The 27549-nt window shown below is 40.5% G+C and overlaps 1 protein-coding gene and 1 long non-coding RNA gene across 3 annotated transcripts in view; one reads left to right on the forward strand and one right to left on the reverse strand.

Annotated features, from left to right (window-relative positions):
• Positions 1-27549, reverse strand: part of LOC103152898 (carbonic anhydrase-related protein 10) — a 277583-nt gene that overhangs the window by 84651 nt on the left and 165383 nt on the right. The window lies entirely within an intron of this gene.
• Positions 10073-13251, forward strand: LOC107833126 (uncharacterized). The gene is made up of 2 exons (XR_001658837.1): positions 10073-10822; positions 10920-13251. It is a non-coding gene; the product is annotated as an uncharacterized LOC107833126 (long non-coding RNA).

A 27549-nucleotide genomic window follows, 5' to 3' on the forward strand; every position in this document is an offset into this window, starting at 1 on the left:
AGGAAGCACTTCTGATTTATATTTGGACTCTACAACTGAGGAGACGAGCGCCAAAAAGTAGGGGAAGACAGTCAGATGGCGCCTGACTCACTGAGGGAGACGGTGGGATCGAAATTTCCTTTTTTTTATGATTCAAACAATCAAGCAGGAGTTTGAAGGAATCCAAACTGCTGCTGCTAATGACAGCAACAGAAAACACTTCCTCTCTGACACACACACAGAGGCGAATTAGTTTCCATCCGAGATGGGTCCACGGAGGACCACTGTTTACCAAGTCAGCCGTTTCGTCTCTAATTGTCTGATCTAGTTTCAACCTGAAATGCATTACAGACTGCGGCCTCTGAGGACTCACTCTCTTTGCTTCCTCCATTCTTTTTTTTTTTTTTTTTTCTCCACCCCGCTCTCACTCTGCCCCTCTGTGAACAGACAATAAATCCAGCTCCGCTTTCTTTGCTCCATGTGAAAGGCAGAGGAAAAGGCACAGCGGTGAACTTTTTGTTTTTTTTTAGGCAGTTTAAATCTGCCAGATGAACTTCACAGCCCTTTCCCACGCCAACCTGTTTCGAGGTAAGAACCACGCGAGGTTGTCTGAGGATGAGCGAGGAGTTTCTCCTCATAAGCGTCTTGTGCTGGATATTTGGATTTAAAAAGGGGTGACTTTTTCCACTTCGTTACTTCCCTGCGTCACTTTATGCCAAACGATTCCTCTGCCTCGCCATGAATGCTTCTAATTGATCATAAAATCTTAATTAGTTGGATGTCTCTCAGTCCACGCAGGCTCAGCAGACAAAGCGTTTCTCGATCACTTATTTATTATGTTCTTAATTGCAATTTCGCAGTGAGTGCCCATGACATTTAGAGACCTTGCAGCAGTGGACAGACCTGATTGAAGAAGAATTTGCTTAGATTCCATCTGCTAATTACTGCAAACAACAACAAACGCAGCCTAGTTTGTCAATGGAAAAAAAAAATAAAATAAAATTCAATAATTCAATGTTTGGTAAAACTACTTTGGTAAAACTAATCAAAGAAACTTTTCTGACAAAACGGGCAAATTGGCATTTTATTGCGATGCCATTTTCCAAAGTTCTCTATTTGGCATGGAAAGACAACATTTATGGTAACTGAGTGAATTGATAAATTCAGTTCTTGAGACGACAATACAAAATAGTGAGTTCATGAGGATAAGAGAATATTTTTTGGGAATATTTATAAAGAAGAAACAAGTTTCATAAATCACAACTGATTTAAAGATATGTCAAGATTGAGCAGACGATGTATTGCCCCTTTTTCACTTCCCAAAAAAAGACCAACATAATCAATGAAATTGATCTGTAGTTTACTCCTACAGTAAATAATATGCTAACTGTCCCAGATGTTTCATACTATTTCAAAGTGATGAAGGTTTCTTCAATTTTTATGCAACTGCATTGTCAGGCAAGATATTAATTAGTCTTCATTAGTTGATTCAGTCACAAACACAGTAAACCACCAACTTAAGCTGCCAGATGGAATAATGTGCAGACCAGTGTGGGAGTGCAGATGCTGCAGCTTGGGAGAATGCTGCACGCGAACAGCTGCACTCTGGAGCTTGAGTGGAGATTTCCAATCATCCAGCACATTGCAAAACTTCAAAAGAAGCTGCCTTGACTTCTAAGTGTTCCAGTTTTCAATTTGCCACCTCCTTCACTGATTAAATACTTTAGATTCCCACTTCCTGGTCCGGTCTGGGCCCATCCTTCTGGTGGCATACTTTGGCGTTGTCAATGGTGAATCTCAAATGGTTAAAATCAACATGGTCGACACATGGTCAGATTGTCTATAAATCACATGTAAGACTGTTTGGGGCAATTTCATGTCAACAGTTGACAACAGTGACCAGGATGGAAGCATATGGTGCACAGTAGCTTCATCTGCCCTGCAGGGTTAACACTGTAAATGTCAAATAGTCTCGGGCACAATTTATTTTTTTTTCCCTCGAAACAAACGTTTCAATATCTAAGTGTGCCAGAATCTAAAGCGTGGAAAGTAAGCTGGCAGATTAGATTAATGAGAGACGGGAACCAATACATGTAAGCAAACCTTAATAAAGATTATTAGATGCCCCGTCTACTTTCATAGTAAAGCAACTAATACTGTCATTTTGTAGAAGCAAGTGGTGGAAGACTTGCAGAGCGGTATCATATGAGGTCGGTATCTGGAAACACAGACCCAGGGAGTATTAAATGCTTCGCAGCATGTGCGTCACATGCACGTTCACTTTTGAACAGATGAAAATGTGCCAAACACTTGGAGGCATGTGGAAGAAAAAGAGATCGCTGAATTCGGAAATAATTTAAAGCAACTCGTTCCGCTGTCTTGACCTGTATTTCTTTTAAAAATCCCATTTGCCTTTACCCCCCAATTTGCACATATAATTACTGCAACCATCAGTCTAAAATGTGTGACAATAGTAATCCAAGACGGGGGGAAAAGCATAAAGTCATCTTTTCAATTGTACGTTCCTCGGTCCTGATTTGGTAGACTTAAAACAGATGAATCTATAACAGCACTTGATTTTGACAAAGCAAAACTGTTTGTTGCTGTGGTAACCTGATACTTAGCGGTAACACTTTACATAAGTCTGACATGACACTGTCATAAACATAACACCCGCTATGAACATGAAGGAGTCTTCATGAATGTTTATGACTGTTGCCATGAAGTGACATCTGGTAAACAATGACACTGTCAATGCAAATTTGCATTTTAAGTTGCATTAAAAGTGTCAACTCAGCATTATTTGGTAAATAATTACTTTTCTATGCAAAGTTGCATTAAATACTTACATTAAAAGTCAATTAAACGAGTCAACTTTGCATTAAAAGTGTCATTATTTACTGAATGACACGTCATGACAACAGTCATGAATGTTCATGAAGACTCCTTCATGTTTACGACAGGTGTTAAGTTTATGACACTGCAATCCGTCTTATGCACATCCCTTTAAATAAAGAGTAAAGTCTACAAAAAAACACACAAATTATTGGCACAACAGTTGCACGTTATGTTTTTAGGCATCAATAGCTATTTAACGACAGCACTTGATTTTGACAAAGCTAACTTTGACAGTAAGGTGGCAAACTGACAGCAGATTCATCAAATGGTCTGTGCCGTGGCAGTTCAGTACAGGTAAATCACTTTAAGCCACTATTGCTCTGTGAAAATTAGTTTTCTTAGCGCTTTTATGAACTTGGAGACAACTCCAATTCCAATTCCATTTGCTTGCCTCTTCAGGCCCATGAGCTCAGCTGCCACACAAACTCTATGATCAAATACTTTGTAATAGTGCCCTGACACAAGGCAGCTGCTTTTTTTTTCTCTCTTTTTTTATTTTCTGCATGAATAAATTGTCATGGAGCCACCTTCCCATTTGAGCAGCATCAATTGCTTTCTCTAACTACAAATGAACGGATGCACAAAGCACTTTCTGAGATGCGACGCAAGCCAATTTAGCAAGGAGTCGATTCAAAACACAGGAAGCTGTAATAGGAAGACAGAAAGAAAAAGTTAGCTTAGCAGGTTGTCACCAACTGATGATATCCACTGGCTTCACTTAAATGCGGCTGACCGCTTCTGTCAGTTCTTAGCTGACAGACTTTGATAGTGATACGTTATGCAGTCACACCGTTTTGCTTAATGCGTGTGGCTTCCACGGCTATCCAACAGTAAATAGCCTTTGCATGAAAGCAGCAACCATGTATTGTCGAGCACATCGGTGTCGACAGTAACTCACAGCTGAATGCGACATCTTCTCTTACCAACAATAGTGATGTGATGTTTAATGGGAGTTTGAGAGAGAAACTAACAATGCCAGAGATGACACAACCTGCTTCCTGGTTGCAGATACAGTTGGATCATGGTGTGATTTGAAGTGCTTGGCTGCATTTGAGGAAATTTAGCTGTTCAAAAATGTTGGTTTAATCCTTTGGTTCATATTTCTACTTTCAAACTCAGGTATCCTTGTTGGCCAAACATTCCCATCAGTATTTGTGCAAAAGAGCAGAATTCATGGTTCCATTAATTATGGCAAATCAACTAGATCTCATAGACGCGATGAAACTCGGGCAAGTTAAATTAAACCTACATATGCGGTTAGTCATCGCTACTTGAAGACTTGTGGTGCATTTGGTAACATTTGTCTGATCTGAACCATTTCAGTGCAGCAAAGAAAGCAAAGATCAAATGCACTGTATGCTGTACATCTTTAGTACATCCTTCACAGTTACACTTTGATGAAAAACACATTGAGGATGTAAGGTACGTTTTACTTGACAATGTAAACATTGGTAGAACAGGTCCTAAAAGTGATTTTGTTGCAATACCTCTGCTGTAAAACAAGTTCTTATATGGTACAGTAGGCTGGAAAAACAAGCACAACAACATATGGCTTTTATACCAGCCCACATTTTCTTAATGATCCCAACTGCGCAGACATCATCACGATCACACAAAACTCAACAGCTCTCACAGTTCAAAGCCACTCAGAGGTGGAAAATAACTTTCAAAAAACCACGGCTGAACAGACTGACCGAACAGATGCTAAAGAGAGGCTGCACTCAGCCAGAGAGTGAATAAATGGTCGGACGTTTCCAAAATAAAGCTGAGATTCAACAGATGTTATTCGCCTGGATTTGGCAAATCATTTTTTTTTTCTTTTCTTCTTTTTTATTGCATGATTAGAGATAGCCTCCAGAAAATATGGAGGGCAATCTCTTGTCTGGCCTCTGCCTTGACTCCCCACCAAAAAGAAGAAGAAGAAAAAAAGAGGTTTGATCCACTTATCTTATTCTGACTGGAAAACAGGGAAGGAAAAATGAAGACCCTGAGAGCGTGAAAGGAAGGAAACAGGAGGCCTGGGATTTTACGTACAGGCAGAACAGTACACAAACACACCCGCATCCAATTACACTCACAAACACATCCATCGCTCGCTCATGCAATCATATTCGCCGGGCTTTATCACCGTTTTCTTTTTTGCTTCTGCCTTTGCTCCCCCGCTGGCCACTGTCTTACATAAGCCGACAATGAATGTTGGCTGCGCGTTAACTCCAGGGAGGCAAACGGATCTCTCCTCTGCACTGTCGAATCAAAACGGAAGGCGATCCGACGGCACCGCGGCGAGGAGCTTAAACAATATCTCAGACTGCATTTTATCTTAAACATCTCGAACACTTTCCAAGCACAGCATTTCATGTTCTAAGAGAATAAAGGGAGGCAGAGGTGTAGCTATCACACTCATCTTTTACAGAAGCAACGCCGTGTTTCTTCAGGGTAAGTAAGCGCTCCGTCAACCTTTAAGACGAGGCTTAAAAGTTTCCGTTTCGATGAAACTTACGGCTTAGCAGTGAAAATTGACACGCGCCTCAGCCGCGCTGCTTGCTAGCAGTGTTAGCATGTGGCTCTTATTTCACACAGTGGGGCAAATGCGATCGGTGTAGAGAGGCTCGTTCAAGAGGGCAACAACCTCAGGTCGGCTCAGGTCGGACTAAATGAAGTAGAATACCAACATTATCCAGGTTACTAACCTTTAAAAGTAACACATTTTGCCCCAGCTGGAGTAGCTTTAGAGTAGTCGAGTCCATTGACGATTCATCCAGGAGGCCAGAAAAGCTCTGTATACATCTAAATTACGGCAGGTGAATGTCTAAAGCTCAACTTTACGCATGCATCTTCGTAGTAATTTTTAAACATCTTCATAAAGACAAGTACCTGTGCACTGTGCAACCCTCAGGGCTTTGGGGTGAGTCGAAGCCAACATCTACGGATCGTCTCCTCGTGCAATTTATGTGTTGTGTTGCGTTGCGTTTCCTTCTTTTTTTTTGGGAATAAAAATAAAATTAAAAAGGTTTCCTGAGCAACAGAGGTAATTTAATCTGTTTAAAGACTCACAACATCCCAAATGCGCCCACTCACCTCGTTATGTGTTGGAAAGCATCGAAATCTGTCAGAAAGAGTTCACATCAGGGACGCGGTGCTGGCGCCATGACACGCGTCAGAGGTTTGTTTTGGCTCATGCAGGGGAAACCGTTGGTCTGCGCCTTCATAAAGTCTCATGTAACGTGTGTGTAACTCAGGCGTTTTTGTTTTTTTTTTGTTTTGGTTTTTTTAAGAGACAGAGATATTACCAAAAATCATCGCCCCTCTTTTCCCTGCATTAGCCTGACAGCTTTACTCCGGGAGGGGGATCCAACGACGTGCACCTCTCTCACTCATTTCCTAAGCCTTGATAAATGCCCCGCTGTCACACGGCACGATGCCGTAATGTCATTTTGACCTCGAAATGAGAAACTGTGTTGGACAAATACCAAGGATATTGGCTTTCACTGTCAACGCGGGACTATGTCAAGAAAGCTCGTCTGCTGTCACTCTGCTCGCCGCCTCCGATGGGTGTGAACTTCTCCGTCCGCGATAGATTTGCAATAAAATCACCCTGATTTTTTTAAAAAAGGAGAGGATCCCGCAAAGCCGTAATCTAACAAAAACCTTATATCTGAAGAGCAGGGCTAAGATCTGTTTAGATAGTATCCATTAAGATATCGTTTGCACCGATACAAAGATTTATTAGTCCTTATGAAAAGGCAGGGACAGGGAAAGAGTAATAATAGCATATGAAGAAAAGAGACCTAATATTTCTATATCAAGCTGAGGTACACTTTCACAGAAATGTTTCTCCCTCAGACATTTAATAGTCATCAAGCTGCTGCAATGATTTTCCCCATTATAACAGCTTCTGGCTTTCATTAAATAAATTATACATCTAATTTGCCTTTGTGTTGATAGAGGAAAGCAATATTCAGTGAAACAACCTGGAAAATGTTTTCTTTTTTCTCTCTCTCCTACGGCCATAGATATTCCTTAAGGTGCAAGTTTCATTAGCTGGTCGGAGTTCTTGAAAGGTTATTATGATTTTCCATAATGAATGAAAACAGAGGTACAGTTAAAACCAAACTTTGAAAAACAAATATGATTTTTTTTCCTTCCCAGTCCGACATCAAAACCTGTTAAACCTTTCCTGGTTAGGTCACTTAGGAACAGTAAGGAGTAAGGAGAGAGAAATTTTGTTAACTATTTCCAAATAAATGAACAATAACTCTCCACAACATGCGGACAGCCACAAACCATGAAGTTCCCACCACCATGCTTGAATGTAGGCATCTTTATACTCCTCGCCTGGTTGCCTCCACACACACTTGACACCACCTAAACCAAAAAATTTCGTCTTAGTTTCTTAGTTGTGTAGCTTTACCCTTAGGCTTGTTTGTAAAAAAACACATCAATGTAAGTACCATCGTGAATTAATATCGTCCCATGAGTTTAAAATATGCAAATATCAGCGTTCACTACAATACCCTCAGGTAAATCTGAGCCATGCGAGTAAACTGCCCTCCGTGTTTCAAAAATGTCCCGGGAGACTCTCCACAATTATTCTCAAACGCTGCTTCATGTGGAGCAGCGATGCTGGCTTTTCTGGTCAGATGCTCAGAAAGTTCTTTGCCGTATTGAACTTCCAGTGACCAGCATGAGAGAGGGTGTGAGAGCAATAACACCACATATGAAACACACTTGCTGCCCCGTCTCACCTGAGATCTTCTGACCGTAATAAGTCACATCACACCAGATTTATTGGGCTGAAAAGCTCAGCTGTTTACCTCTGCACAAAAAAACAACATATGTTAGATATAAAAATTTGGGATCATTTATCAGCTGTTTAACACTTCCTGGATGCTTCCAGTAATTGTCCTTTAAACAGAAACAAACACATGAAAAACATCCTTCCCTCTGTTGTTTGAAGCCTTTAGACAACTGCGGTTTACAAAACGGTTTTAGCTCCCACTTCTACACAGGAGCTTTCCTAGGCTGAGGGGAACCATCTGTGACAAAGCTTTATGGTGATTAGCTCTCCGGCTTGAAAGTCGATTACAGTAGCGCGCTCATTTGTTAAACACGTGTCAATGTGTGCTACGACCAAAGTGAAAAAAAAAAAAAAAAGAAATCAGGACATTTCTTTTAATACACGTAGATTCACTCCAAAGATAATGGCTTGATTTATTTGTGAGTTTTACCAAGAATTTTTGGAAATTTATCGAGACAAAAAAATAAATAAATAAATTGAATCCTAGCTATTTCTGCAGTAGCCCTGTGATGTACTGTTGACCTGGAGCTTGACCACTGAAGATGGGCACCAGGTCATCTATGTGGCTGTAAGGATTAAGCACGGAGATGATGGATGAATCTTTCAAGATGACGAAAACTGGAAATGTAAAATATTATTTCTGTCATGGAAAACACTTTACCAAGTAAAAAAAAAAACAGCAACTATATTTTTGGGACTTTTATAGAAGGCCAAACCGATTTGGCATCATATGCACCAGACCTAAGAGGTGCAGGAATAACAGGCAGTTAGATTCTGAAATTTAAATTCATTTGAATGTCATTTAAATGTAAGTGGTTCCTTAGAAATGTAATTCTGCTTCAAGCAGCAAAGAGATGAATGTGTGGTTACATAACACTCCTATGAAAAGCTACAATATTTGGTATTTTTGGGACAGGCGAAGTAGCACGGCTGAAAACAATGATAAGGAGTCAGACAAGAGCACACATTTTAAAACCTATATATATATATAAAAAAATCTAAATTCATACGGATTAAAGCTTCCTAAAGATAAATCTGTTTCAAAGCAGAGCTTGATGGTTGTGACTTAAAACCACAGAAGAAAACTTAAAAGCAGATTAGAGGAATTTATTTTTAACGGTCTTCCGAGATGCAGCGTTGTTTGGCTCCTCAGCTCACTGACGGAGCGCTCGTCATGCAGCAGCGCTGCATGTCAGTCAAAGTCTTCAGTGTGGGCTGCAAAAAGCAGAGACGAGTTGCTGAAGGACGAGGACGCCGAATGGGAAAGGTGGGTGGGGAGGGACAGTGGTGGATGCAGAAGCGAGGATGAAATAACTGCACGGCACGGGAGGTGATAGTCCAGAACCGACGTGATGGAAGCTGTGAGACGGGCAGAAAAAGACAAATGGGGGGGAAAAATAAAAAAAAGAAAAGAAAAAAAAATAAGAGGAGGAGCGGGGTGGGGGGGAAGGCGGTGAACTGGCCCAGCCTGTCAGAGATCAACAGGCAGAAACAATCAGCAACTCATCGCTCGCAGCCGTGAAAAATTCTGCGTCTAGTTGGATAAAGTATACGACCCCAGAGCAGATAAATGCAGCCGGTTGTCATGGTTTGTTTGAGGTGAAGATTGAGTCTGTTCTCAGGGTGACCTGTGGACTTGAAAACCTGTTTTTGCATGAAAAAGGAAAAAAAGAAGACATTTAAGGTCCAACAATCTGCCATTCCTCCCACTTCTGTGTAATTATGGCTGGTAAATAAAAGTGACTGGTAATAATGCCACTTGTCTACTCGGGGAAGAGAAAAGTTCCCTGAGCTTAGTCACTTTTAAAGGGCCCACACATCGACTCTGCCGAGCATTATGAAATCCTCTTTGCACTGAAAGGTGACAGAGACAAACTGGGACACAGCGGGCTCCTGAGAACAGGCTTCTAAAAGGTTCCTGATCACTCCTACACAGCAGCAAGAGACCCAAAGTGAAAACTGCAGGAGACAGCGCAATCACATGCAGCAGTTGTCAACGCGATCCTTCGGCATCTCCGGGCGTCGTCGTTTTGCAGCTGGTGATTGTTTCGTTTCTCTGCCGTTTCCTAGTTTCTTTTTTTCCTGCTTCGTTTCTGTGCATTTGAAGTCACCTTTTCGATCCTTTTGTTTCGGTTCAATGTAAATTTGAGTCTGTTTGCCAGCAAAAGCCGGTTGTGCAATCTTTGAGTCTCATTAGTTACCTCTTCACCTTCTTGCAGCACGCCATCTGCATCCCAACATGCAGACACAACAGCCTCCTCTGCAGTTCACGGACTCCGCGTGTACAATCCAGTAATGCACTGAGGGTTATCCATTATAGAGAAACGCTATTATAAATGTATGACATGTTCAAAGATCTTCTCATAAAACACACATAAAAAAAGGCTTTACTGTTCAGACGTACTAATCATAAAGAAAAAAAAAAGTAAAAATTCAAAACCGTGTTCAATTATTGTTGATAAACCATTTTGGTTTTAGGGCAAATTATGGGTTCGTCCTGTATTCTAATCAGCTGGGTTACAGACTCTTCTACCTGAGGGATAACCGTTTAAAAGCATTAAAAAATGGATGTTTGAATGAGCTGGAATCATTGTCAGTATTTTAGTCAAGATCAGACTAAACCAATGTAAGAAAAAGTTTCCCTGTTTCTGAATGACTTATGTATTGGTCCAACTTCAACCTGTTCAGCAGAACAACCTTCGAGACGCTCTGCAGCCAACGCTACGGGCTGCCCGTTCAGACCGGACGTTTTGCTACGTTGATTGTTTCTAAAATGAGTCAGCATCTGTGGTGGTGAGTCATTTAGAAACTCATCCCACAACAGAAGCATGCTCCTGCTCATTATTTTGAAGGAGGCAGAGCAAGGCTGTATCATCAACAAACTAAATTATGCTCCAACCTAATGGGATACGGCACAATTTTTCGTGAACAGAGGTAACAGCAAGGGGGGAAAACACGCAGCCTTTAGGGGAGTCCATGCAGGCTTTGATGTCATCAAAAATGAAAGTGTACTCTCTGAATAGGAAAGCTGAACAAGCAGCTCGTCATCTTTCATAAGGAAAAATATGCAACGGATTCAAGGAAGTGCCATCAACGCCTCTGTAGGCAACTTGCAGGCGGCCCAGGACACTGACTCAAAGCAGAAATGTAAGTCTAACCACCCAACATTTAAAAAGCAGACACATACAAATCACTCTTCTATCACTTTTTGCGAGTCTATTCATTTGATGCGTATTTTGGACAGACAACAGAAAGCTTGTGGATGATTAACCTAAAGGCGCCAGCAGACTCCAGTGGTCTTCACTTGGTGGAGAAACGTGAGTATTCAAGACGGATTTAATGCGGACATCCGCCAGACAATTCGGTGCGAGGTTTTCTCCATCTTGGCCACATTTGCTAAATTTGGTAGCTAACTCAGAACTGGCAACAGCTGGCTACATCACCTAGGAACCATATCAGCTCCATAAACGCATTGGAAGTATGAGGGCAGTGACACGTAACAACATTAGAAATGGGGAACTAACTAAAACTATGAACCTGCAACACATTAGGTGAATTACATCTCCAGTCATTCTGTGGCAAAATAACTTCACCACCTCATCATGCAAGGATTTTTCAGAGGCTCTGGTGAAGGGAGAGCATTTGGAACCCAGCGCAGTTCCAAAGGTTCGCCCAACTTCTTGAAAAACAAAAACAAAAAATACCGCCAACCTTCTAACTCTTAGTGTAAATCCTGTTCTTGTGTTAGAGCAGAGTTACTGCTCAGGTGTTATCAGATGGTGAGGGAAGCAGGCTGTGCCTCCTGTGCCCCTCTGATATAACCTCTACAGACTGAGGGTGATGGAGATTAGGACGCACCATCTACGCCTTTGTTAAAGGTCATGAAGCGATGACGATAAGACTACCGAGTCGCTCACTGGGAACGCTCGTGGCTTTTTTTTTTTTTGGTCATGGTTGATGGGGGCGGAGTAATTACCCACAGGGTACTGCAAAACAAGTTGGGCAGAATAAAAGCCATTTGTTTCTTACCCCACGCACTGCATTAACTCTCGTTTGCTGCATGCTCATAGGAGGTTAGCTAAAGCGGAAATCATACGAGAGGCAACAAGCAGTGGTAAGTCATATGATATGCATCCAGTATACTGATTCAACAAAATGTGATGCATTGTATGAAGCTTACTAAAGCGGTTTCCTATAGTGGGATGAAGCAGTGGTTGGCACTGCTGCCTTGTAACAAGACAATTCATGGATGAAATCTGGTGAAAGCCGACATGAAAGCAAAAGGAAGCTGCTGCAGATGCTAAAATGTTGCAGGCCATCACTTTAGTTGTTCATGTGGGAACCTTGTTCAGGGAACCTCATTTCGCAATTTAAAAAAAATATATAGATACTATGCCCCTTCAGCCATATGTATGATGGACCACTTAATTATCAAGAGTGCAAAGTGAATATGAAAGCTCAGACCGAGTCAAACCATAACCAGTGCACAAATAGATAACAGGAAGGCTGAGTCAGCTAATGTAGCTAATCTTTAAAAGTTATTAGTCCAAGTTAATGCTGAGTTGGTTGGTACGACGAAGTTCCTCTGCACAGCCACGCAGCGGTAGAAGATTTCAAAGGCCTCATATGAACACAGATCCGCAGTGTTAGCTAATGAAATACTTGCAACATTATTAGTCAGTTAGAAACATGATCAGAAAGGTCTGATTAACTAGAAATCAAAAAACACAGAAGCTCAGCCTGCCCGCTGTGAATGTCGAGGAGAAAAAGAAAGCAGCTGCCTGGTAACTCCGACGCTTTCTAGTGTAATCCGGCCCACCGCAAGACTCATTATGGAGCTCTTAACGTGCAACGCAGCCTTTAAATTGTTTTGAGCACAGAGGAGGATCGCAGGAGGGTTTTTTTTTTTTTTTTAAATAAACAGAGAGGAATTAAACTTCACTAATGCCCAAAACGCAGGTTTTATGTGAGGTCGTAAAACCCCGGATCAGGCTGCTCATCGCCGTTTTATAGTATTTCATAAACGACATCAAGACCGTATTAGCGTTGCCGTTATTGTCTCCCTTAACTACCTGAAGAACACATCAGGGGTTCCCCCGATTAATCTGCTAAAGATGTTCATTTGTAACTCCGCTGCTCCCAGTCACGTCGCCTCCCCCGTCGCAGGCTTCATCGGGAGCGACGGGGCAGTGCTTTTGCTCGCACCACTCGAGCAGAGGACAGAACCCATTTCACACGGCGGAGCAGATCCTGGGACATAATTACGACAGCTTATTGGTAAATTAGATTAGGGTATAGAGGGTCTGTGGCGCGTGGGAGATGGAAAGAGAGGCATCAAGACTTTCTCCCGGCCCACCGAGAAGGAACTCGATAACATTTATTAGAAGCTCGCACACTTGGACTGGTCCGTTCGTCTCAAACACTCGACTCTTTCTGCACAAGCCCATAAATGAGATTGCGAAGGTGTGGGATTTCAGTTTTATTTCCTCACACAGAACTTCAGATTTAATCACCTTTTCTGTTATGACGGTTCTGAATGGACAAGTGTGAAAGGAGAAGAAGAGGGAGGAAAAAAACCCAAAAAGAATTCGAGTTGCTCCTTTAATGGTCCTGAAAGCAATTAGTGCAATATGCTTGCTGTATGTTGCCCTTCAACATTTCAATGTACTGAAGCCCCGGAGTGGAAAATGCTGCCGGGGAGCATAAAGAAACACTGTGGAGCCACAACTTGCAAGGAAAGTTCAAAGTAAACTACACAGGAGAAATTTAATGAATAAGCAATTACTTCTGACTCCGTAACTCTCTAAGAAAACTTTACACCAGCCTTTTTTTTTTTATCTTGACCAAACACTACTGCGAATTTCATCTCACTGGAGACAAGAACTTTATCATTAGAACCCAGAGCAAAGATCCAGACAGTCTCCTAAGAGGTAGGAGACTCTGAGTGGAAAGAAGAGAAGTTAAAATGTTTATTTCAAAGAGGAGAATGAGGCTCTGTGACATATATTGACTTTTTAGATGTCTTTCAAGTCTGGCCCCGCTTGTTAAAATGTGGAAATGTTTGTTGTCGCTTTAAAATTCTGGAGCGAAATCAGGTAAATCTAAACAATGCGGAAAAACAAAAAAAAAAAAACATAAAGAACTAGCTGGCGTTTCCTGGCGTCGTTATTCTGCTGTAGCGCTAGACACACGAGCTTTGTCCGTTTACGTCATGCAAGGCAATCCAACAGGATCACAGGCTGCGTTAGGATTCAGACCATGTAGCTGGGATTGCTGGATCAAGGGGGAGTGGCTCACGGCTTCCAGTCTCACCTGCAGGGGATTTAACCTCAGGGATTTCATCTGTGACACACTCCCCACGCACACCATCCAAATAGATTCAGTGTTTTAAAACCAAGCAAAGTTGTCGTGTTCCATCCAGTTCAGTAGAGTCTACTAATCGACATGTTTTTCATGCTATAAATATATATTTCAGAGAGAAAGGACATCTGCTTTCTGTTTACACTTATAGATTGAAAAGCTGCTTCTACTGCCTCTGATTTGTACAAAATTATGTACACACTGCCTCTTGCAGTCCAAAGGGACTCCCAGTTTTTTGCGACTTCCTCAGGTGGATAAAGAGAGTAACGTGTGCGAGTCAATTCCATTGCAATCTTTATTGTTGCAGACAAAGCGTCCGCATAGTGTAGCATTTAACTGCGCTTTTTCATAATGTCAGTTCTAAGGCAATATATGAATTACCTAGGTAACAAGATTATACGATCATGCTGCAAACGTTCATCTTGCAGTACTAGAAAAGTAGAGACATTATGGTGGTAAATAAACCTCTGCTGGTGCCGACATACCTTCAGTCTTTCCAGATTCTTCTTCTTTTTTTTTTTTCTTCTCTTGCCTCAATTTAATCATAGATTCTCTGCATTCTATTAATATTTATTATACAAAAGCTACAAAGGGTGGAAATGGCTGATTTGTAATGAATGCGCAAGAGTCGGAACGTATGAGCTGAATGCCTCCTGCACCTACACCTCCTACACCTTTTCGATCAATGCTACGCTTTGTTGTTATATGACTTTGTTTTGAATTTCTTTGATTTGCAGTTGGAATATTGATTGACTAACAACTATTATAATTATTATTATTAGTAGTATTATTATGTGTGTCCGAGTGTTTTAGATTTAATAAACTATTAATGGCAAGAATCTGTTTACGTGCAAAAACAATGAACATAACTAACTCAAAGTATCTATTATGGTTCTTAAGGTTTTTTTGTTTGTTTTTTTTTTTTTTTACCTTACTAAAGCTTCTGACAAAAATACACCATTATTAAAGTTTGGATTAGGCACTAAAGGAACAACTGGTTTCAACGTCTGCTGTGGGGATTACTGTTGATGGGAAGGAAGGTGTCAGCTTGTTCCCACTTGTGGAGCGAATTCATCTGCACGTCTGTTGGACCAGGTAGTAGGTGGTGTTTCTGGTTGTATAACTCAGGAATGGGATGAGGGAGGGGCCTGCATTTTATTGGGAATGGTGGTGATGACGGGCGTTGGAGAGGGGGAGGGGGGGGGTTACAGATCAAGAGTCTGTCAAACTCCCTTGATCTTATGTGAGCAGAAAGTAGAGAAGCAGTGCAGCTGTTGCAGTACCAGCCACCTGGGTACTTCAAAAAAAAAAAAAAAAAGAAGCTGCCCAGATGTTAAAAAGCACAGCATGCTCTCTCATCACTCCTCCACCATGCCCAGCCCCAACACCTCCACACTCACATAAACACAGACGGCTGGTGAGAATATTACCCACTTGACTTGATACTCCCACTACACTTGACACATCCCCGCCCCTTCTTGTCTGCTCCCGTTTTACATCGGCAGATGTTTGGATATCACACACTGTTTGGTTTTTTTCTTCTTTTTTTCCCCCTCCCCTCACTGCTGTGTTACGGAAAAAAAAAAAAGTTGAACGCAGGCCAAGACTTTTTTTTTTTTCTCCTTCAGTTTAAGATCCAGAAAAATCAAATTGCATCAAAGCGGCCGTGTCGGCGCACTGCTCTGCAGGAGGTCGCCGTTCAGCGTGCATCCAGATGTTCTGGCTGATTATGGTATAATGGTGGCATTATCAAAATGGTGGAATCGTCGGCTCTTGTACATCACAGAACTGACTCGTGTGATTGCAGCTTCAAACGATTTGTAAACCGTAAGGAACTATGCAGACAGCGGATTCGGTTTCCCTTTCACACGCGGCTGTGCAGGATTCTAAAGAGCTTCTCTGTGACATTTCTACTTGTCGCAGTTGGGGAAACAGAGGTGAAACTAATGAGGGCTCAGCTGTGTTAGCTATGCCTGGAAGCCATGACATTGAGGCAGCTTGTACAACACCACAGCCTCCTTTAAGTGGATTGCAGCCATCTTCAACATGCTCTGCCTACACACTGCTGTGACAGTCCAAATGTCTTGCGTGACAAATGCGTGTCGGTCCTCCTGGACGATTCAGTGGAGGCTGAGAGGGCACGAGAACAAAAATGGAGTTTGTCTGTAGCTTGGAGATGATAATCCTTCAATTAGACCACTGTACAACACATTTTAACTTTTAGCCTCGCCGCGTATGTATGACTCAATTTAAACGACGCATTGCAAAAATGTTTGCAAAATGTCACCTCTGAATGGACACCGCAGCAACTCTGGAAGGAGCAACACATTTTATAATTCAGTCAGATTCACCAAAACCGGATGGTAATAGATTAGCAAAACGTATTCTGGTTGAATGAACCTCCATTTTAGCCATCAAATTTTTATGGTGGGGTCAGATTTTGATGTAAATATATATCAGTGGTCAAAAAAATACTGTATTTTTATTGCTTGATAATGCAAGTGTCTCCATGGTCTGACCATGATTGACCATTGGCCAACATGACAATGTTGGCCAATAGTGGAGTGGGAGATTAGCAACTCATACCTTCATGTCACAATGAACAAAAACGTATGTGTATACGCACACAGAATGCCATCAACAACCGAAGGTAACATGGGACGACGACAGCATTAAAACCGCTGCACAATTCTCCAAAACTGATGATAAAGTCTTCAGGGAGACGACAAAATGACCAACAACCACTAAAAAACGGAATGACTTCTGGTTAGGATTGGTTGTTTCCTAAATATGACTCTCCTGAAGTTTCTGTTTAGGCTAACTGGTCAGGTTGCAAGACGGATGCAATTAAAGAAAAATAAAAACACCAATGAAGACCATTCCAGCAGTAAAACACTGAGACACTGGTATGAACAGCTGCAATTTGCAACTTTGGGCACAAAGTGGCTATACAACCACTAAAATACAAACTCAATATAAAGGAGAGAAATTACTTTTTTTTTTGTATAACAATAATCCCCAACATGCATCCAAAACTTATTGACTCCAAGAAAGGAAACTAAAAAGTTGTTGTTGTACGCCAACAGACTTCACAGACAATGTGCCTAAAATACAGCTGGAAACTGTTTATATCAACAGTTTCCATTTGACTTAAGACAAATTATAATCCAGGAATTACACCAAAATGAAACCAACTATGGAAGAGGGCGAGCGCTTCCATTTAGATTCCCGGAACGACTTTGCAATTCAAGAAACGTTTCACTGTGTGATATTTTAAGGTGGCCTACTGAGAGCGACGGGACTGTGAGAGAGCTGCTGTGTGAAAAATTATGAAAAGAAATATTGTTTCTATTGCCTTCAAGCCAGACCAGTTACTGCTATTCATTAATCATATGGCACTGATATTTATACGGAATGTTGTATATCTAGCTTGGCCTCATTTTCTGCTCTCGCTACAACCTGCAGAGATGAATAAAGAGAAAAAGAAAGTAGGGCCCAAATGATCAAAACTGTCCAAGCCAACTTGGACAGTATGAAATGTTGCCCTGACAGAAATGTTATAAAATAAGTCACGTCATTGTTGGTCAATCATGAATAGTTGGAATAAAATACACAGAGCAGAGCTTAGTTCTAAAGTGTCAGTACCAATAAAAATCTAGAACTGTTCAGTTTGTACCAGCTTTGCATATCTAGACATTGAATTGTGTGACAACTGTGAAAATCCATTTTCAAGTTATAGCAAATATTGAGAATTAAATCTAGATCAAGATCACTTGAACATGTTTGTGTTTTCCACACAAACATGGATTGAAGGTAAAATTTCACTCCAGTTTGAATCTGAAGCTTCAAACGGACCTTTTTTATAGCACTAGATGGTACTGAGCCAACTTCATCTAGAATCGTGAATCCTAACTTAGCACAGTGTGTTACAACCGGCTGTCATAGCAGAGAGGCTTAATTATAGATGAACACAAGGCCTTCTATTTTATTTAATATGAGTTGAACTCTATATTTGTTTCCTTTGTGCAAAAGTTGATTAACATGAAACACTCAACCCTTTCATACATAATGGTCACTACAGTGGGCAGCTTTCTAAAAGCCATTTTCTTGTGCTTCTTGTGGATTTTTATGTTATAAATGCACACAGACCACTGAAGTGGACACTAGTGCATCATAAAATACACCATCAACTACTGGCCATCAGCTGCAAATGCAAGAAATTATTTTAGTTAAATCCAATATGGCCGACAGACAATAAAGCATGCCGACCGACCCTGTCCCTCCTTCTACTGTAGACAACTCCTGCAGGTAAAAAAAAATATTGTGACATCAGATAACCCCTAAAGAGCAATACTTACTGATGTATTTTTCAAATAACTTTGTATTTGGAGAAAATTACAATTGATAACCTAAAAAAAAAAAAAAGAAAAAAATGATTTTGTTTTACAAATTCCCCTGGCTCTGCCAAAGCAAGTGAGTGTGCCACACTTGTTGCCTTGTGCTACAGCTTCCTCATGCATCCATGTTTTGTTTTTTTATCCCAGCAGTCCCTTCCACCAGGGGGAGTCTTGGCACTGAGCAACTGTTGGGCACACAGTTTATGAACAGGCCCGCATCAGTTCATACAGTCGCGCAGGCTGCAGAGACCCACGCCCCGCTCAGCAGGAAGAAAGAGAATGATGCAAACGGAGCCAGCTATTTTTCTACCCCCCTCTTTTTTTTTGTTATATATATTCTTTTTTTCCTTTTTTTTTTATTCGGCCAGCCAGTTTCAATTTCAACTCTTTGATCTGTGAAAAAGAACGGCAGCAGACTGCAACAGTGTTATTTCCCTCAGGATCAAGAGAAGGAGCTAACGGGTGGTGGTAGTGGTGGTGGAGTGGGAGGTGGAAGGAGGACGCAGCTAATTCCGCTGCGCTGACAGCAAACAGGCGGACTGGAGGCCGGGAGAGGTGGCAGGAAGAGAGGGGGGAGGGGACGGGTGCAGAGGAGGAGGAGGAGGAAGAAGAAGAGAAAGGATTGCGTCAAGAGTTGTGAAGAGGGCGAGATAATATGAGGAATGGCAGAAAAGAGAGTAGAGAGACAACATATGGTTAGACGGGGACAGAAGGGTGACAGCAGGATGCTAACATGGGAGAGATGACAGAGTAGCTGGTGAGAGGGGGAGCAGACAGTCTGGAGGGGGAGGAGGAGGAGGAGGAGGAGGAAGGAGTGATGGGAGGCAGGCAAGAAGAAGAAGGAAAAAAAAAAGGTTATGGTAACTCCTATCTTCAGACGAGATGAGGGCAGAGACTTCCATTCCATCACAGGACAGACCTGTGGCACCCAGGGGGCTCGGGGGTCTGCTGAATATTACATGAGCCTGTCGGGCTGTGAGATCACACGCACACCCCTGCAGACGCATTAAGTTGAAAACCGGAGCCGGCACATACATTTATCCGCGTCCTGCAGGGGGCAGATGAAGACGGCCGGGTTTGTGGGGAGGAGGGGGAAAAGAGGAGGGGCTGGGGAGGAAACGGGAGATCAAGGATCCGACGGGACGAGACACCAGGATCAGATGTGGGGGAGCTGAGAGAGTGTCAGGGTGTCAGGACGAATTTTTACTGGATCGATGGATGGTCCATAATGCTGACTCAACAGCTGAGTTTTCATTCATAATGCAGAGCACATGCATGGCCAAAGTGAGCTGGGTGTTGCTTTGAAACCTTTCCACAGCAGTGCATTTGTTAAAATAGTTTGATTTAATTTCGTTCAGGAACGATGATGACTTCCCAGGACTAATCAGGCAGCAGAGAGAAAAAAAAAAAGACGATACCAAAACATTCATCCAAAATGTGGAAAAGATGCAAAACTATCCTCAACAAATCAGACTGAACTTTTCCTGTGTTATGCAAGTCAAAATTACCTAAACTATCTCCCTTTACTAAACGGCTTCATGTTGAAAGAGATGTTTTTAATTTTTGAATAACTCCATCTTTCAGTCAGAAATTTACAAAAATGTAAATTTTTGTCAATTTTGATGTAAAGCCATCAAAAAAGTTGTCACCATAATTTTCTGGAACTTCGACCAACACCAGCCCCGACTTAACAAATGGAACCGATTTAGAATTGTATGATTCATCTATAATCACCAAGTAGTAATTAGCACACACTTTGTTTTCATGTTATTATTAGAATAACAAAAAGCAGATATTCAACTGACAACTACAGATCAATATTGACAATAAGAGCCCATGATACGTCTCCAACTATGAGGGTCTTTGTACATTTGAAAACTGTTACCTGGTTATTTTTCTTGCTTTTTCAAGTTCATCTTCCTGTCTGAGTGGGCTTCTAGCCCATGCTGTAGCAGGACTCACTTTACTTTGGACAATATCGCTCTTACTAGCTCCAGATCTTCTTTTGCATTCATTCTGGTGTTGTTACCAACATTTCAAATCTCCTCTCTGAATGATTGGAAGGCTGGATAATTTGCACGGTGCACATTATTTGAAAAGACGGATATATCACTTGCACGCCTTTGGAAACGGCACCCAATAATGGTCCATGGAGTTCGTTTGTTATTTTTCTGACATCTTGGCTGATGTCTTTGTTCTCCTGATGCGCCACAAAACAAAGCAGCTCGTCTCAGATGTTTTAAACAACATTTTAACTTAAATGTTCTGAATGAAGAAGCCTACAAACCTATATCATCATCCTGTCCTTCATATTTAAAAAAAAAAAAAAAAAGCATAGTAGTATTTTTTTAAGTAAGAAAAGTTTGAAAAATAATTTCTCTTGTTACACAATAAAAAATAATAGTTTTGTACATCGTATTCTCGATTAATGATAATCAAGTGTATGTGCAAAAAAAAAAAAAATGCTAAATTACTGGCAATTTGGTTCTCTTATTACTAAAGGAAAATATGATGTATTTCTTATTCTGGCTCATTTCAGGTTGATTATTAAGCTCATTTCTTTGCTAATCACCTTATTTTTAATGTGAAATAAGATTTTTAGTTTTCCTGGATGAAATAATTACCCTTTTCCTCAAGCTAACAATAATAAGCCAAATGTAATATTTTTCCAACTGAATTATATGATGGTTTATTTCCTTTGTGAGACTTTTAATTATTTTTTTTAACAACTATTTTTTTTAACAACTTTTAATGTTAGTTTTTGTACTGGTTTAATAAAGAAGGAACCTTTTCCTTTCAGTTGCAAGCAGAGACAGTGTGCCGACAATTTAATAAGAGTTCAAGTACAACACAAGTATTCTAGTTTGAAATATTTAATAAAAATGACACTTGAGTTGTGGGTAAGACTCGACAGCTTCATTTGCGGACTGATTGGCTTCGACTGCTTTGCATGAGTGAATTTTCTCGGGTTGTTGCAGACATCCAGTGTGAATTTCATTCGATAAATTATTAAAGATCTACATTTATTGAAATTAAATGAGCTCGATGCTCGTTTTACTCGCTGTACTTCTGCGTTTATGGATTCTTTTCAACTCACCGACGGCGAGTCTGTGCAACACAGTTTTCCTCGTGTGATTCCTGGTTTATGTCTTTGACTAACAATACACTCTTCAGTCCTCGTAGTTATTACACACCTTTGCATATCCAATATTTATCACAAGCAAGACACGCCGATATTAGCTGGCTAATTATATGAGCTAACTGCTCAGTCAGCTGTTTAACAGACATGTTAAAAAACAAAACAAAAAAACAACATGTAAGAGTTCAATTTGGAATCTCTTTAGTTTACTTGTCATTAATAGATCTTTCAATTGTAAGTTCAGTACAGCAGAATGAAGCCAAGGTTTTGAAGCAAACTTTATAAACGGTCTTTTATGTTCGAGCCATTTGGAAACGTCTGTCTGTTGCTGATGTGGTTTGACTACTGAAGCTCTTTTGGATTATTCTACGATCCATCCTGGTACTGCCAAAAGTCAGCAGTAAACTTGAAAGTAGTTGTAGTTCCAATATGACAGATACAAATGGAAACGTACACAAAAAGTTTCCTGTGAAGACAAAAAATCACTAATCATCCAAAAAGAAACAGAAAAAAAAAATGAATACAGCTTTCACACCTATAGTCGCTTACTGAAGTTTTAAACTGTATATATTTTGGTTCAACTTGATCGCAGTGCTGCGTCTCACAGATTTGTTCATAGCAAACTGGCTGACTGACAGGGAGCGTTAGTAAGGTTTTCTGACGCTCTGCTAATCTGGTTCCAATGTTACTTGGCAGAGCAGCATTACTTGGTGCCATCTGGTCATTTTTAGGTTTGCTTGCACCAACATTACATATGTAGTTCTTCAATGCACCATCTTTGGCTCACTTGCTTGCAATATCTACAACCTCCCGCTTGCTCAGATTACAGTATTACAATATGTCACCACATGATAACAGTCAGGAACCAGCGCCTGGTATATCAAATCTAATTGGGAATCTGTAGAAAGACTTAGGAAAATTGATGTTCACAGGCGTTCTTCTTGTGTGACTAGGCCTGAGTCACTTTGCAAAGAAAAATGAACACAGTGTGAACAAGTTAAAGGGGTATGGAAACATTTGCAAGTCACTAAACCCTCTTTAGGTAGGACCTCTTCTGGATCCCTCAGACCATCACAGGTTTGTTTAGAATCATTTAGAATCAGCCTTATAAGCCGAGACTGGGTGAACAAGCCAGTTTGGCTTAACGTTTTTGAATATACAAACTTTAGAGGTAATAAAATAAGAATATTTGCAGAGTGGCTGTAAGATCGTCACTGTGTTCCTCAAAGAGTCTGGGGCACTAAACTGTGTGAAGGCTGCTTAAAACTGTGTAAAAGTTTGAACTGTGTGTATCCAGCATGTGTGGAGTCTGCAAAGACGTTAGTTGCCCTTTATCTTTGTATCTAGAACTAGAGGTTAAAATATTCACTGAGAATCTGATGTGTGCGGAAACTGTTGGCTGCTTACTTATATTATCAATTCATCCATTTGTCTGAAAGTCGCAGCTTAATGGTTTTTTTCTCTGTTTACAATCCTTCAGTTTTAGCGCTGTTCATTTTAATAGTCTGTTTCTATTAATTGCGTTCATTAGCTTAGTTTTTACGCAAATCGTTTAAAAAGAGACTTTGAATCAATCTGTAAAAAAACCTTGTGAGCTCTTATCCTATCTTGAACATGATGTCATTGTTTTAAGGGTAAAACTTTGTTCAAATATATATAGTTGTATCATATATTAAATATTACAGTTTAAGTAATATGATTCTAAGGTTTAGTTAAAACCTTACTTGGAAAAAAAAAAAAAATCAGTATCCATACTTTCTTCTGCAGGGCAGAGATGTGTCCCTGCTGGCAGCTATCTAATCACAATGATTTGAGGTACAACTGATTTGAAGCCACGCTGAACTATTTCCCGGTCTATCACATAATTTAAAAAATGTATGGCTGTCAGAAGGGCGCAAACTCATGGGCAAACCTCTTTACTCTGCCGTCAGTCAGAGAGGCTACACCACCTAAGATGGGCCTGAAAATCAGGTTTGTCTTTTTGTATATATATATTTGTTTTTTTTTTTTTTTTTTTTTTTTTGGTCGTCACGGTAGTCATATCTTTGCTCACAACTAAATGAAATTGTTCACCGCTACAGTGGACGGAAGAACTAAACAGTTTTTGAAATTAACATGCGGCAGAGGGCTGTGAAGACTCTTTCAGATCTTTAGTCTGGATGCATGTTGCCCTCTCTAACACTAAAATGTTAGGTCTTTGTAATTCAAAGCCCTGAATAGAGTTGAGATAGGGGCCTCCTGCCTCTCTCTTTGTTGCAGGGGAGACTCCGGCTTTATGGATTAAAACCTGTCGACAGCAACGGGATGCTGGTCGGCGGACAGCTTTGATGGTGTCTCCCCCTCCTGCTATTGATTTCCCTTCCGCTGGCCATCACTCAGGCTGGCTGTAAGTGAGTTGTGAAACTCTTTGCGTCTCGGCCCCTCTTTGTTGATCTCCGGCCATTCGGAGAGCACTCTGTGTGTGGATAGAGTTACAAATGCCATTAGGTGTGTTTGTGTTTCTGCAGAAGGGCAGTTTGGAAACAATATGGATCGATAGCTTTCGTGCCGGCCTTAATTGAATTAAAATTGAAAACATGACAGAGGGGGGGAAAAAAAACAAAACTTTGCATGTGGAGGTCTATGAAAAGTTTAAGTATTATACTAACTGAATTAAGCACATAAAGTCAAAAACAGCTGCAAGGAACACATCCATATCCCTCGAATGCTTCTTCTGTAAAGCCGGCCACTGTGAATGAAGAGGTTGCCTTTGCACTTTAAGACGTCTAGCATCTGAACAAAATTATTTTCATGGTGTTAGTGAACAGGGGTTTTGGAACAGTAGGTGTTCATGATGAAGAGTGCACCAGTAGCAAGATCTGTAAAAGTACAATGACAATGTGTAGCATTGGCTTTGGCGTTCCCATCTAAAGTTAAAGCATGGCTTCACATGTTGATTGCTTTTCACAAGATCGTTCAAAAATATAAAACACACTGTAAAATCTTAACTGGTTGATTCTACACAAAGAGATTTAATGATGATGGTTTGAGATTTGTAACAAAACTTTATCCTGTTTGGAAAATGATAAAATTGTACGTTACGTTAACAGATTTTGTTTTTTGTTTAAATTGATGTTTTAAAACCTGATTTCAAAAAAGTGATTTTTACGCTGAATGCAGTTACCAACAACAAAGATCTTTTGAGCTATTGAGTCTTTGAAAAATCGTTTGTGAATTTTGGGATAGTGGTTTTTATTACTAATATTTCAACACTAGAGTAACATATCCCTACCTTAAATGTACAACTCACGCATGGACTCTGCAATGAGAGCGTTCACTGCCTTCACTTATTTCTTTTACTTTCTTATTTCTGCCCAACATTTAGCTTATGATTCAAACTCCATTAGTGCAGACGAAATGTTAAAGAATTTTCCTTTAAGGTCCAGTAAATTTCAGTAAATGTAGTCATGACGGCAGTAATAATATGTTTTTTTAGACTGGTCCTCTACATGTGTCAGGTTTTAACATTTTTTTTTTTTAAATAAAAATGTCCAGTGATAAAGTAATGAGTGTTAAAGGAGCCTAATGTACTTTAATCATTAGAGATCTCTTAAAGTCTGTTCCCCATTACTTTTTCTTGTCATTTACCCATGTTCAATGACTTTTGAAACTGTAACCTTTAAGCTAAACTCGGAATTTCTATTTCATCAAAAATATGAAACTTCAATCTAAAATCAAATTGCCTTCCAAATAAAACATTCTTTTTGTCGTTGAGGCGGTGCTAGAGGACGGATGATTACATTTTAACATTTTAAAGGTACTCAGGATTCTACGATGTAAATTTTTTCTGCCAAATGACGTGGTGATGTTTCCGTCTTTGCATCCTTCGGTTCAGGTAATTTCAATCCCAACGTTTTGGGATTTCTGCGCATTGGGATCAAGGCTATCGAGGAGCTTCTGCGATGCTCTGGGAGAAATGCTAACACAAACGTATCCTGCCGAGCCTCATAGCCGTTACTGCCCCAGTGTCACGAGAAGAGTGACAGCTTTGGATTTGAATAATGACTTTTTCTTTTTTTTTCCATCTTGCATTAATCAAATCATTTTGGCTCCTCTGTAATTTCATCCAACCCTCACAAGAGGCTACAGAGTCATTTTCTCAGAATGGAGAATCATTTGGAAAATAACAAAATGATCCCACATTATTCAAGGGGAATGACTGAGGGGAAAAAAAACAAAAAAAACAATGAATTGAATTTACCTCAATAAGCACCTAACACAAGAGCATCAACCACTGTTTGAGTATTTGAGTGTGTTCACTGTTTTCCCATTCACCTCAGCACAGAATGCTTCCCATTATTATTTTAATTTCACACACAGGAAAATAACCCTTTTTTTTTTTTCCTAGGCTCCTCTAGTAATCATGATGTTTACTGGTAGGATCTCTCTTGGCAAACTGATTCAATGCAGAGCCTGACTAAAGACTGTTCTATAAACTAAAGCGAATGACTGTGATTCCTCCTCTGGACCAGAGATCCTAATGTCTCAACCTGGAGGCAGGCCTGGTTGTTGCTATGCATCCAGTTTTTGGGAATCTTTACTCAAAACATTCGAGAAAAGGACACGAGGCGGCTGCTGTGTTGATCCGTGTCGCAAAAGTCCACCGGCGATTCATCTGTGCTCGGAGACGGAGGTTTCTCTGTGCCTTTGGATGACAAATGAGGTTTTGAATGACACGCGCTTCCTTCTGTGTCCCAAACAGCTATTCATAACAGCCAGCCTTCTTGAATTTCTTGGATTGAGTGCTATAAAGTGTGCTGTCTGAGAACTGACTGACTGACTTACTGAAAGACTCAATTGTCCAGACGAACGATGTGTGATCTAGGAATGTCTGATTGGAAGGAGCAAAATGCATAAGCCATGATGGGATTGGTTTCTTTCTTCTTTTCTTCATCCTTATCAAAGACAGAGACTGAGACGTCATTTTTAACCGTCACTCTATTTTAGAAATGAGGCTTTGTGTTAATGTAAAAGAACAAACTGATTCAAAACCTAGGTGGTGGAGAGAGTTATCAAATCATTTCCAAGAGTTTGGGACTGCATTGAGGAACGATCAGAGCAGTTACACTCAAACGGAGAAAACATTAAACGGCGGTGAACTTTTCCAGGAGTGGTCAGTTTATCAAATCGCTGCAGTAATTAGGACTTTATCAACGAGTCCTAAAAGAAGGTCACAAAAGGAGCTAGAGAAGCACTTAAAGCCTCGCAGACTTTACTTGTAGAGTGAAAATCAGTGTTGAGGAATCGATAAAAAAAGGAGACACAAGGCAAAAACAAGTCCGACTGCTCACAAAAAAAAAAAGTACACCTTTACTGGAAACATCTTGGTAAGCAGCCCCCCTAGGGGGCATGGGACATTTTTTTTTCTTTTGCAATAAATTTGCAAATACACCCTGCTCTATTTTTGCATAAAGTCATGAATCTCAGTTTAAAATTAGAGAGCCTCAGTGAAAACATGTTTATACATTCTCAACTATTTGATGCAAAAAAAACAAAAAAAAAAAAAACTGATGTAAAATCTTTTTATTCGCTAAACCTTTACGTTTGTTTGTGTAAGGTAGAGATGGGACCGCACATGAGAACTGCCTCGAAGCCATTCAAACCACACACAAAAATGAGACCGTTGCAACTGTCAGATGATTTTATTACCCCGTGAAAGAAACTCAGAACTGGTCCAAATAGTTTGGATGTATTTTTACTTTCTTTTCTTTCCGGCGGAAAGTTTCTGTTTAAATCTTAGAAGGGATGGAAAGAGCTGCAAAGCTCATGTCTGACCTGTTTTGCTTTTGTATTTTGCACATAGGTTTGTGGTGCATTTCTATCCTATAAAAAACAAAAAACCAAACTTCAGATATCTCACAAACGAGACATTATGAAACCTTATAGCAGAAAGCACAGTGGCCACCGTAAGAAAGACTTTTACTATTCAGTTACGCCGC

This window comes from Poecilia formosa, unplaced genomic scaffold (genome assembly GCF_000485575.1).
Source record: "Poecilia formosa unplaced genomic scaffold, Poecilia_formosa-5.1.2 Scaffold333, whole genome shotgun sequence".
NCBI lineage: Eukaryota > Metazoa > Chordata > Actinopteri > Cyprinodontiformes > Poeciliidae > Poecilia > Poecilia formosa.